At 47.2% G+C, this 11267-nt stretch overlaps 1 non-coding gene and 1 pseudogene across 1 annotated transcript; both read right to left on the reverse strand.

Annotated features, from left to right (window-relative positions):
• Positions 1–1109: 1109 nt before the first annotated feature.
• LOC123084123 (uncharacterized) lies at positions 1110–9828 on the reverse strand (annotated as a pseudogene).
• On the reverse strand, positions 3559–3665 carry LOC123088858 (U6 spliceosomal RNA). Its single transcript, XR_006442133.1, has one exon. It is a non-coding gene; the product is annotated as a U6 spliceosomal RNA (small nuclear RNA).
• Positions 9829–11267: the final 1439 nt, after the last annotated feature.

An 11267-nucleotide genomic window follows, 5' to 3' on the forward strand; every position in this document is an offset into this window, starting at 1 on the left:
GATAATGGCCATTTCAAGATCATCGCCGTCTTCTTCCTCCTCCTCCACTGAAGAATCTTCGAATAACATCTCCTTTAACCTCTTCATCGACACTTCGTGTTCCATGTTGAAATTGTAAAAAAACAATGAAAAGGGGGGAAATCACCTAGGCAATTTGCCAAGCACTCTGCGCGCGGAGGAGGGCAAGAGCCGCCGCGACCAGCGTTGAGGTGGTGTCGGAGCTGCCGGGGACAGCGGGGCTGAGAGATGGCCTATAGGCTTCGAGGAGCTCGATTCTCCTCCAAGATTTGCTCGCCTGTCACCAACCAAGCTCGTCGTGGCCGTACTCCATCGCGGACGCGATTCCAACACAGTTTAGCTCCTCCACGGTGCTCTAGGCCATTGTAGTCGTCCGCAGGTTCTTTTTTGGGATGAAACCAAGCTCAAACGATGCCATTTTTCGTCCACAAAAGCCCGGCGACGGGGGAAGGGGGAGATATGACATGATTCTAGGAGTGGTGACATCGGCCGGCGAGCGAATCTACGGTGACCTGAGAGGTCGGCAGGGTGTTGGCGAGCGTGCGTGGTGGCTGGTAGGGGAAAGGAAAGCAGTAGAGACGATGCTGGGGTGGACGCCGTCTAGCAAGATGGAAGCACCACCCACCGAAACAAATCTTTTGCTTAGAACTCCTTTCGGCTGCTCAAATTTGAGAACTGGCGGACGGTTCTTCCTAAATTCTTGAGCAACTAAGCTATATAGGAGTTAGGCTAGGTGCGGCTTAACTTCTCAAAACTCAAAAAGGGAAGCTTAACTCGAGTTTGTCTACAGACGTTCTAATGCATGCGAGGACCTAATTCTTTCGTCCAAACGGCAACTGAGTTCCAATTCTTTCAAAATGTGGATCATAGTCCCAAATCTTCTTTAAGTGGTTCATCTGAGGTTTTTTGAGGTACAGTTCGAAAGAAATTTACCAATCTTGGGACACATTACATTCATGTAATTTGAGATTCAGAAGCACGGGTTTTTACAGATTCACAACATAATATTCCAGAAAATATGCTGCATTACCTTTCAGACTTGAAAAACAAAAAATCAGAGATCTCCAGACCATGCGTGCATCTTCTTTACATTTGTGTGCATCCAAATTAATAATTAAAATAAGGACGAAGAAGGTTTTTCCTGATTCTACATCTCCACTGTAAGAGTTAGGATCACGAAGGTGTTTCCTCGTTCTCCGCACTACCAATTTCAAGACCATCTACCAACTGCTTGATCTGGTCTCCGGTGAGAGTTCCGTGCTCGAGAAGGGCATCGGCTAGCACATTAAGCTCCTTGCAGTAAGCTGTGATAATCTCTTTCGCATTCTTGCGGGCCTTGACCAGTAATTCTTTCACCTCCTCATCAACCAAGGTTGTCGCTTGCCAGCTCAAGGTTGCCGTCTGCTTTCCATCATTGTTGTTGCCGTAGCAAACAGGGCCGATCCGCTGGCTCATTCCATACTTGGTGACCATGTCTGTCGCCAGCTGAGTCGCCTCTCTTAGGTCAGACAAGGCACCAGAGCTCACCTCGCTCTCTCCAAATATAAGCTCCTCGGCTACCTTGCCTCCCATGACGATGTCCAATTGCGCCAGCATCTTCTTCCTCGAGAACTTATACACATCTTCTTCCTCTGGCAGCTGGGTCACCATCCCGAGAGCGGCCCCCCTCGGGACAATGGTAGCCTTGTAGATAGGGCGAGCGCCATCCGTGTGGATAGCAACAAGGGCCCTCCCTCCCGCGTGGTATGCAGTCATCTTCCTGCAGTTTTCAGGTATCACAGCCGATTTGCGCTCGCTGCCCATCATGATCTTGTCCTTGGCGTATTCCATGTGATCCATCGTAACAACTTCCGCCTAATCCTTGGTAGCCTTCAGAGCAGCAACATTCACCAAGTTTGTAAGGTCTGCACCTGAGAATCCTGGTGTCCCCTTCGCAATGGTTATCAGATCCACACCCTTGGCTTTGACCTGAAAAAAAGGAATCATAGAGAAAGGTCAAAGTCTTGCACTGAAGACTACGAGGACACCATATCTTTCTGGACAAAGCATGTACCTTTGACATACAACCCTCGAGGATCTGCCGCCGGCCCTCAACATCTGGATTAGGAACCTGAACATGACAGTCAAAACGCCCAGGTCTAGTAACAGCTTTATCTAGTGACTCGGGGCAGTTGGTCGCCGCTAGAATGATGATCCCATCATTCTGCTTGAATCCATCCATCTCAACAAGCAGCTGGTTCAAGGTCTGCCTATGCGACTTTGAATCATATGAGTTCCTGGTTCCAGCAACCGCATCAATCTCGTCGATGAATATTATGCAAGGGGATCGCTTCTTTGCAGCACCGAAGAGATCCCTCACTCTCTTAGCACCAACACCAACATATTTCTCCTCGAAATCGCCGCCGCTGCACGCAAAGAATGGGACACCAGCTTCCCCGGCCACAGCCTTTGCCAACATGGTCTTCCCTGTGCCCGGTGGGCCAACAAGCAAAACACCCTTTGGAAGCTTGCCCCCAAGGCGCGTGAAATGCTGCAAAACAGTTAAGCATGCTAGGTTAACAATTCAATAAAAATCTGGAAACAAAAAGGAGAGCTGAATTGAAACACCAGGCTGCATACATGTTTATTTTAATTGATGATGTTGATATCTCTCACCTCGGGATTTCTTAGGTAGTGTACAATATCCTCGAGCTCAGCTTTGGCTTCGTCAACTCCTTTGACATCACGGAATCTCGTGGTTGATTGCATGGACACGTCTTCTGTCGCATCAAATGTATCTTTTTTGCGTCAGTATAACTGGAATCCATGCTTGAATTTGTGGTCGCTTTGCTCACTTCATCCAAGTTAAGGCCTTTTCCGGTGACCTCCTTGACATCAGTGTACCCCGTGGTTGAATAAGTCGACGCTCTCTTCACACCATAAAATTTACGATATTCTTCATCTGGATCCTCCCAATCCGATCCCTTGACAGAGGTTACAGTGCCTAGCTTATCCGATCTTTTATTGTTATACGCACCGTAACCTGCGATAGCTCCCATGGACAACATGAAAATCCAAAAATCCCTTGTCATTCGATCATTCGCCGCTTTGAACATGTCGACCGGTTCTGACTTGACAGTTCCTCCTCGAGAAAACAGGTTGCGGAAAAAATTGTGCGTTGTGTCGACTGGTTCTGATCTAGCAGTTCCTCCTGCAGAAAACAAGTTGTAAAGCAAATTGTGCGTTGTTTGGGCAATGGGATGGGAAAATAGTAGTCCCTCTTTGTGAACTTTTATTTACAAGGTGTTTGCAGAGGGAGTAAGAGTTAACGAAAAGAAAAGAAACGGCAGGTACCTGCTGCGTGAGAGTGGCCCCGTACCCTCTGACCAAGAAAGCTTGATCCGTGTCTCCTTTGTAGATTTCTAAGAATGCGGCCTGCGTTATTAGGCATCGGATTCGAGAAACAAACTTAATTAGTTCCTCCATGGCAAAGAGTCGGCCAACAAGGCGTACAATTCAGTAATGTAATGATGCCTATACAATCGAAAGCAGGACATTCGGAAAAAATCAAATCTTATATTTCTCTGTGCGCGCCATCCTTGCGCGGGGGTGATGCTAATCTTGTCAGTGTTTTTTTCCGATTTGACCGGAGATTAGTACCAGCTAGTTGTTGGCAGTTGAGGACACATAAGTAGTTCGACGGAAGCTGTAGTAAATCCTGAATGCGGCGGAGGGAGGGGCAGCAAGCAATGCAATGCATACCTGCGGCATTAGATGATTTTGCGGCCGCGGCTGCCTCGCCGTAAACCACAGTTGCCAGCCCACGCTTTGCAAGATGTGTTGCAGCCTGTGACACAAACACGTACGCAGAAAAAGTAAGACAAGGCATGGTATTCGACAACCCCCTAATTGGGGAGCCCTAAAACAAACCAAAAGTGGCACACTCTGAATCGCATAGAGCCGGTGCGCACGTTCTGTGCTGCGGTTTCAGCGTCGATAAGAATAGCACAAGGAAAGAGTAGCACAAGGAAATTTTATATAGAATTTTATATAGAATATATAGCGATGATGATGATGATGATGATGATGAAAGAGTAGCACAAGGAAATTTTATATAGAATATACTGCAGAAAAGAGAGAGGGAAATACCCTGCAGAGGGCGAGCCGGCATGCCATGATGGACAGGGCGTGCTGCTGTGCTGGAGATAAGAAAAGAAGAATCGCTTGAAATTTGGTTTCGTTGCTCGGCGATGGATTGCTGTTGTTATGATCGGAGTACCTATATATATGAAGATGGATCGATCCGACTCTAGTAGGAACAGACCTGCGCTGCGCGGCAAACCGGCAACGACTTGCTAATCTTTGTCTGTTGTAATCGATCACAACACGGCCGCCATCGCAGTATCCTATTCCTATCCGGACGAGGTTTCCAACGAATCTACTCCAGTGATGGACAACTCAGGTGATGGCTAGCAGGCCATTCCAGCTGCGGCCATTGGAGAGCTTCCATTGGAAACGCGCACCGTGTCAGCTGGGGGACAAGAAGATTCACCTGCGACGGCCCCCTCCCCGGATGGACGTCGGCGGCTCCCGGATCTGGGCGTCCTGCGCGGGCAGGGAGGCTTCCCCACGGGCCGGCTGCCACGAGCGGAAGCAGCGGCGCTCCTCAGATCCTCGCCCACCATCCCGGCTGCGAGGGTTGGGAGCAGAGGCCTGGGCGGGCGGCTATCGGGACCCTGACTCAAGATTTACCACTTTCACTTTTTTATTTGACAAACTTCTCCGTCCAATCAAAAGTTAGGCGCTGTTCGGTATAGCTTCGCTCCACAACTCTGGGAAAGGAGTTGCAGTTTCCCCGCTTCGCAGATTCCGGGGGTTGGTGACTACTGAACAGGGCCTTAATGTAGAAACGTTTTACAAGGAGTGGGATGACCTCATCAGGGGCATCATCCATCCAAACACTAGGAGGAGAAAATCTAGCTAATCTGGCTAATTCATGAGCAACGGCTATCCAGGAGCAGCGGCCTGAGCTATATCCTTTGGCTGGTGGAGTGCTGGCAAATGTCATGCTTGACCTTGCTCAGGCAGATGATGTCGACGTCCGTAGACGCCGTTCTCTTTCTTGAAAGTGTCGTTCTTTGGACCCCTCCTCTGTCAAATTGATGGTATCATCCTATATCTGCTGGCCCAACAATTGGATTGTGTCGTGGGTGCGGTGGCCAATGGCCTGCTTGATGAGTGGTGTCGTGGGGCTCCGGGAAGACCTACACTCATTGCTAGGATCAAGCAAGCTCCTTTTGTTTAGGGTGCTTTATCCCTGTTTTTAGTTCCCGGTTCGGTTATCTGAGCTTCTCTCTTGTATATCTGGTATCCCAAAAAGAGTTGGTGTTGGTGTGTGTTTGTATGGCTCATATGTACTGGTTGTTGCTTTATTTATAAAGCGAGGCAAAAGCCTTTTTCGATAGTTCATGAGCTACTCAATTACACTCCTTATTAAATGATCATAAGTGACATGAGAAAAATCTGAAGACATGAAAAATCAGTCATCTATGATGGAAGAAGCAACTGAAGATGAATGGCCATCGATCAACACATTCACAACCTTCGTGTTATCTGAATTCACTTCAATCTTACTCTATAGCAAGGTTCAAGCCAAACCTTACCGCAATTACCTTTGTTGTGAGTCTGTCAAAGGATAGATATATCTTTACATTAACGGCCGCTATAAATTTCCCATTATGGTCCTAAAATAACTGCTCCAACTGATGCTGTGAGTGTGTCACTTTCAAACCCCACACCCACGCTTAATTTTACATAACCATATTTTGGTTTCAACCAAACATCTGATCGGGGTATAGCAGATAATGTAATTTGCTGCAAAGCCTCTCACTGCCATGCCAACTTGAGATGCGCTATGAGTTTCTTCTTCCTGTGTCAATTTTCCCCGCCTGTACCATAGATACCAAGCGATGTTGCCAATTTTTCCCTAAACTTTACCGCTTTCACTTAATGTACTCCCTCCATCCGGTGAAGAGTGTACATCTAGAGATTTTAGAACAAATTATGGAGTCAAGTAAAAAATGCATTGGAAATTGCAAGTCACCATCTCTCTTCTCTTTAATTAACGAACCCCAAATGAGCTAAGTGCATGTAGAAATTAAGAAGACCATGTGTAGATTTTTATTTGTCTTGATTACCGTGCGATGAGAGAGAATTATTTTTTTCTACTTTAAAATGCATTGGGAAGATAGAAGTACACTCTTTTATAGACAAATTTTAAAGCCAAATGTACACTCTTACCGGACGGAGGGAGTACGTAGGATTTACTTCACCATCCGAAAGCACTGTAGCAGATCTGATAACAAAAAAGAAACCCGGATGAAGCCACCAGCCAGTATGGCTAAATCGAACGCTCATGCTTTGTGATGAAGACGATACACGATCTTGTGGTTCTATTATTCGCGATAAAGTGGGTGACCTTGTCGCCGGTAGCGGAGCCAAGATCAGCCCATGTCCCAGCAAGCCGTGTAAGGGCATCTTCAACGCCGATCCTCAAACCGCCCGCATATGTTCGGACCGTGCTGTTCGAACGTGTTGTGCCATTCAACGCGGTCCTGCAAAGAACTTTTTCGTGGGCCCTATTGGCAATAGTTGACGCCCACAGCATGGAAAGTCATGATTCCCTAAAAAAAAGACACGACTACAATTCCATCTAGAACATTGTGGTGCACGGAGATATTTCGGAATTTGTCAATAGGATGTTGTAGTGCCCCCTTCAAGACACCGTGCAGGCTTTCCATAAAAAAAGAATTGGAATTGACTATATGTAAGGCCCCAAGTTTTTTATTTGTTGACGGTGAACGTAAGGCCCGAAGTTACATGTATGTATTTTGGGTGTATATTCTTGGCCATGGGTGTATTCTGCAGTAAAGGCATACACGTGCCTTAAGCACGTATATACATATGCATACACAAAAACTGACTTCGAACGATTTCAGTTGTTTCTCAGAAAGAAGTTACATTTGTTGTCGCCCATAACAAAGTCGTAACCAGCTGCACGTAGATAAAGGTTAGAGGATCAGATTAGAAGAGCTTGCATATCAGTTGCAAATATCCTAAATAAGCCAAAGATCCACCAATAAACTTGAGCTGATCCCTATCCACACCATACACATACATAATGCTCACATCATGTTCACTCTATGTATAGAACTAAAATGACTTGTATAACCTGAACCATATCAGAAAATTGTGTTAGCCTGAACCATTCAGGTAATGCTACCATAGGTCATATCTAACCATGAAATTCCATAAAGAGATCACTTTAAAAACAAATCTCTATGACCAGATCAAGTATCCAGAATAAGTGATTGTACGGCTGTGCTTAGCGAGTAAACTCATTTTGGCGGGCAGGCAATACTTGTTTCGTGGTCTGGCCTCCGGCGAGAGTCTCGTGCTTCAGGAGGGCCGTGATCTGGTCTCCAGTGAGAGTTTGGTCCTTCAGGAGGGCGTTGGCCAGCGCATGAAGCTCCCTACTATGTGCCATGAGGATCGTCTTTGCGTTATTGTAAGCTTTGCCTAGCAATTCTGTCACCTCCTCATTAACCAGGTATTTCGATTGCCAGATCATGGTCTTGGCATCCCAACCGTCGTCATTGTCGTCATTGTCATACGAAACAGGGCCGACCCGCTTGCTCATACCATACCTGGCGACCATCTTCGTCGCCAGCTTAGTCGCCTTTCTTAGGTCAGACAAGGCGAGGGAGCTCACCTTGCTCTCGCCAAAGATAACCTCCTCGGCAGCCCGGCCTCCCATGAGGACATCCAGTTCTGCCAGTAACTTCTCCCTTGACAATAAAAACTTATCGTCCTCCTCTGGCAGCTGCGTCACCATGCCAAGATTATCCATCGTGGGAACAATGGTAGCCTTGTCGAGAGGAGCAGCGCTGTCCGTGTGGATGGCAACAACAGCATGCCCTCCCTCATGGTACGCGACCATCTTCCTGCAGCTCTCAGGCATCGCCAGCGTTTTGTTCTTGCTGCCCATGATGATCCTTTTCATGGCAGCATACTCGAGGTGTTGTGTCGTGACAGCTTCTGCCCCGTCCTTGGCAGCCTTGAGAGTGGCTTCGTTCACCAGGTTTGCGAGGTCTACACCTGTGAATCCAGACGTCCCATTGGCGATGGTCTTAAGATCAACATCCTTGGCTTTCAAGACCTGCATCGAAAGTGTCATGGAGAAAAGGTTGTTAAAGAAATTCCATCAGAGACTGCCTAACATTTTTGGATGGAGTACAAACAAACCTTCGACATATGGGCCTCAAGAATCTGCCTTCGGCCCTTAGCATTTGGATAAGGAATCTGAACGTGACGGTCGAAACGCCCAGACCTAACAAGTGCCTTATCCAGTGACGACTCGGGGATGTTGGTCGCCGCGACAACGATGACCCCGTCATTTTGCTCGAAGCCATCTAGCTCAACTAGCAGCTGGTTCAGGGTATGCATCTGCGACTCTGAACTATATGAGTTCCTGATCCCACTCCCAGCGATGGCGTCGATCTCATCGATGAACACTATGCAAGGAGATCGCTTCTTCGCCGCGGCGAAGAGCGCCCTCACTCTTTTTGCCCCAACGAACACATAGTCGTCGTTGAATTCGCTGCCGCTGCACGCAAAGAAGGGCACGCTGGCTTCCTCGGCCATCGCCCTTGCCAACATTGTCTTCCCAGTGCCAGGCGCACCGAGGAGCAGGACGCCTCTCGGAAGCTTGCCACCGAGGCGTGTGAAACGCCCAGGGTCTCGTAGGTAGTGTACAATGTCCTCGAGCTCGGCTTTGGCGCCATCAATCCCCTTGACATCGCTGAACTTTGTCCTAGTTGAATTCTTGACCTCCTTTTTTGAGCCATCAAAATCACAAGCCAAATGCTGAGGGTCTTGCAGGTGCTGTACTATGTCCTCGGCTTTCGCGCCATCGATCCCCATGACATCTTTGACATTTGTGCTGGTTGGATTCTTGACCTCTGTTTTCGAACCATCTAAGTCACAAGCCAAACGCTCAGGGTCTTGCAGATACTGTACTATGTCCCCGGCTTTCGCGCCATCGATCCCGTGACATCTTTGAACCTTGTGCTGGTTGGATTCTTGACCTCTTTTTTCGAACCATCAATGTCACAAGCAAAGAAGGTATGCGAAAGCTGCTTCCTAAGCTTGCCAGCAAATCCTGATGGGCGCCGATCTTGTCGACTTGTAAGAACACCACCACCTGCGTTAAGCATGCACCAGGCAGAGCAGCTTATAGAAAGGAACTTGGGAATGGCAAGAATCAACCAACAATGGGTGCTAGTACAGAATACGATAAGATCTAGTACTACTAGTATTACTCCAATTCAGGAACAGGAAATTAAGTGGATTTACCCTGTCAAGTTGTAGTTTAAGCGGTGGGCAAAGAAGCAACCACACATACCTGCACCTGTAGTGGTTGTACTTGTATCTGCAGCAGCAACATGTGCTATGAAAGAAGCTTCCTCCTTGTTAACCGCGTTCTCCGCCAGTGCCAGTCGATGCGTCGTAGCAGCCTGTGACACAAACACATGGAGATTCAGTCGACAGCAAAACAGGGGTGTTATTTGATTCTGACAGCAACTGAGAAGCAAGCACGGCTAGAAATTTGGCAATCCATAAGGCGGCATGGCATTGACACCCAATCCAAAACGCTAACCAACCAACCCCGAATCTAAAAAAGGTGGCATCAATCTGAAAGCTTTGCAGCAGTTGCAGTTTCACTGTTTCAGCGTCGATGAGCAGCAGTAGCAATTCTACATGGTGGTTCATCAAGGCTTTAAATTCCTTCTCGAAGTGTTCATCAACATTCATTTCTAAGGAGCTCAAGCATTCTCATCTTGCAATCCGGAGTTCAATCTTTCTTCCGTATCATTGGAGGTGGTATTATGTCATTCTTGATAATTTGAGTTCATGTTTTCATGATTCACATGTTGTCAAGATTGGGATATTTTAAATCCATCAATCTCGTCATTGGAGATATCTTGGGTTATATTTCACCTAAAGCTTTCCTTTAAGGATTGTCGCTCTCATGGTGTTTATCAATGATCCAATTTCTTCATTTATCCTTTCCGGTGCGATATACTTTCTCGTCTCCTTGTTCATATCAATACAATTCTTTTACCGTGAGTGGCAGTTCGTCACCTCATAATTCGAGATGTATTCCATAAGACCATATCAAACTTATTCTTTTCGTTGTTGGTTTTCAACAACTCCGTTCTAGCATTTGTTGTAACCGTGCTCTCTCAAGATATTGTTTCCCTTCGTTCCGGAGGCAGTGTTTTGTAATGTCATCAAGTATCTTCTCATCTTACCATGTTCTTATTCAATTTTTTTCTTTTCAACCAGAGTGCTGCCCGAATTTGGTCTTCCTTGATCCCCTTCTTTAACAGGAGTGTTTTCAATATATATCTTCCCTTCAACCTCAAGGCTGTCGCAAGGTTCGTTGTTCCTCTTTTCTAACGAAATGTTTTCAACTTCGTTCATCTCCGTTGTATTCTTTTTCTCGAAATGGCTTAACCTCTTCAAGGTTCTTTGGTTTCACTCATTGGTCAAAGAAGCAACTTAGTTTTACCTCTTCTCTTTCTCTTCCGTTGTTCCTCCGGTGCCATCCTAGATCTCGGGACGAGATCCTCTCGTAGTGGTGGAGTGTTGTAACGCCCCGAGACCGATGTGCCAGGTGTCTTCCAGTTATTCGCTGCTGTTGCCAGGTCATTTGCTTGCGTGTTGCATTTCATCATGTCATCATGTGCATCGCATCATCATGTTTTCAAAACCTGCATCCGTCCGGGTTCCCCCAGTTCCCTCTGTTGTCCGTTCTGAGCCCAGACACACTTGCACGCGCCCGCGGCATGTCCGAAATATTATTTTATAAGTGGCCGAAAAATGTTCTCGGAATGGGATGAAAGTTGGCGTGTGGTCTTATTATAGTGTAGATAGACCGCCTGTCAAGTTTCATCGCATTCGGAGTTCGTTTGATAGCCCAACCGTTAACTATAGCGACAATATAGCCAGTCTCACGTCGGACGTTTTCAGTCTTCGGAAACCGTGCCGGGCTACATCTCTCCCCTCTTCTCTCAGACCAACCCGCTCTTCACAATCCGCCAGACCCAACCTAACCTCTCTCGTCAGCCCGCGGCCCTCCTCGCGCCTGTCCGAAAGCTGTCCCGGACCCGACCCGGACAGTCATCACCGTTGTGTCCGGATCATCC

The sequence above is a fragment of the Triticum aestivum genome, chromosome 4A (genome assembly GCF_018294505.1).
Source record: "Triticum aestivum cultivar Chinese Spring chromosome 4A, IWGSC CS RefSeq v2.1, whole genome shotgun sequence".
Taxonomy (NCBI): domain Eukaryota; kingdom Viridiplantae; phylum Streptophyta; class Magnoliopsida; order Poales; family Poaceae; genus Triticum; species Triticum aestivum.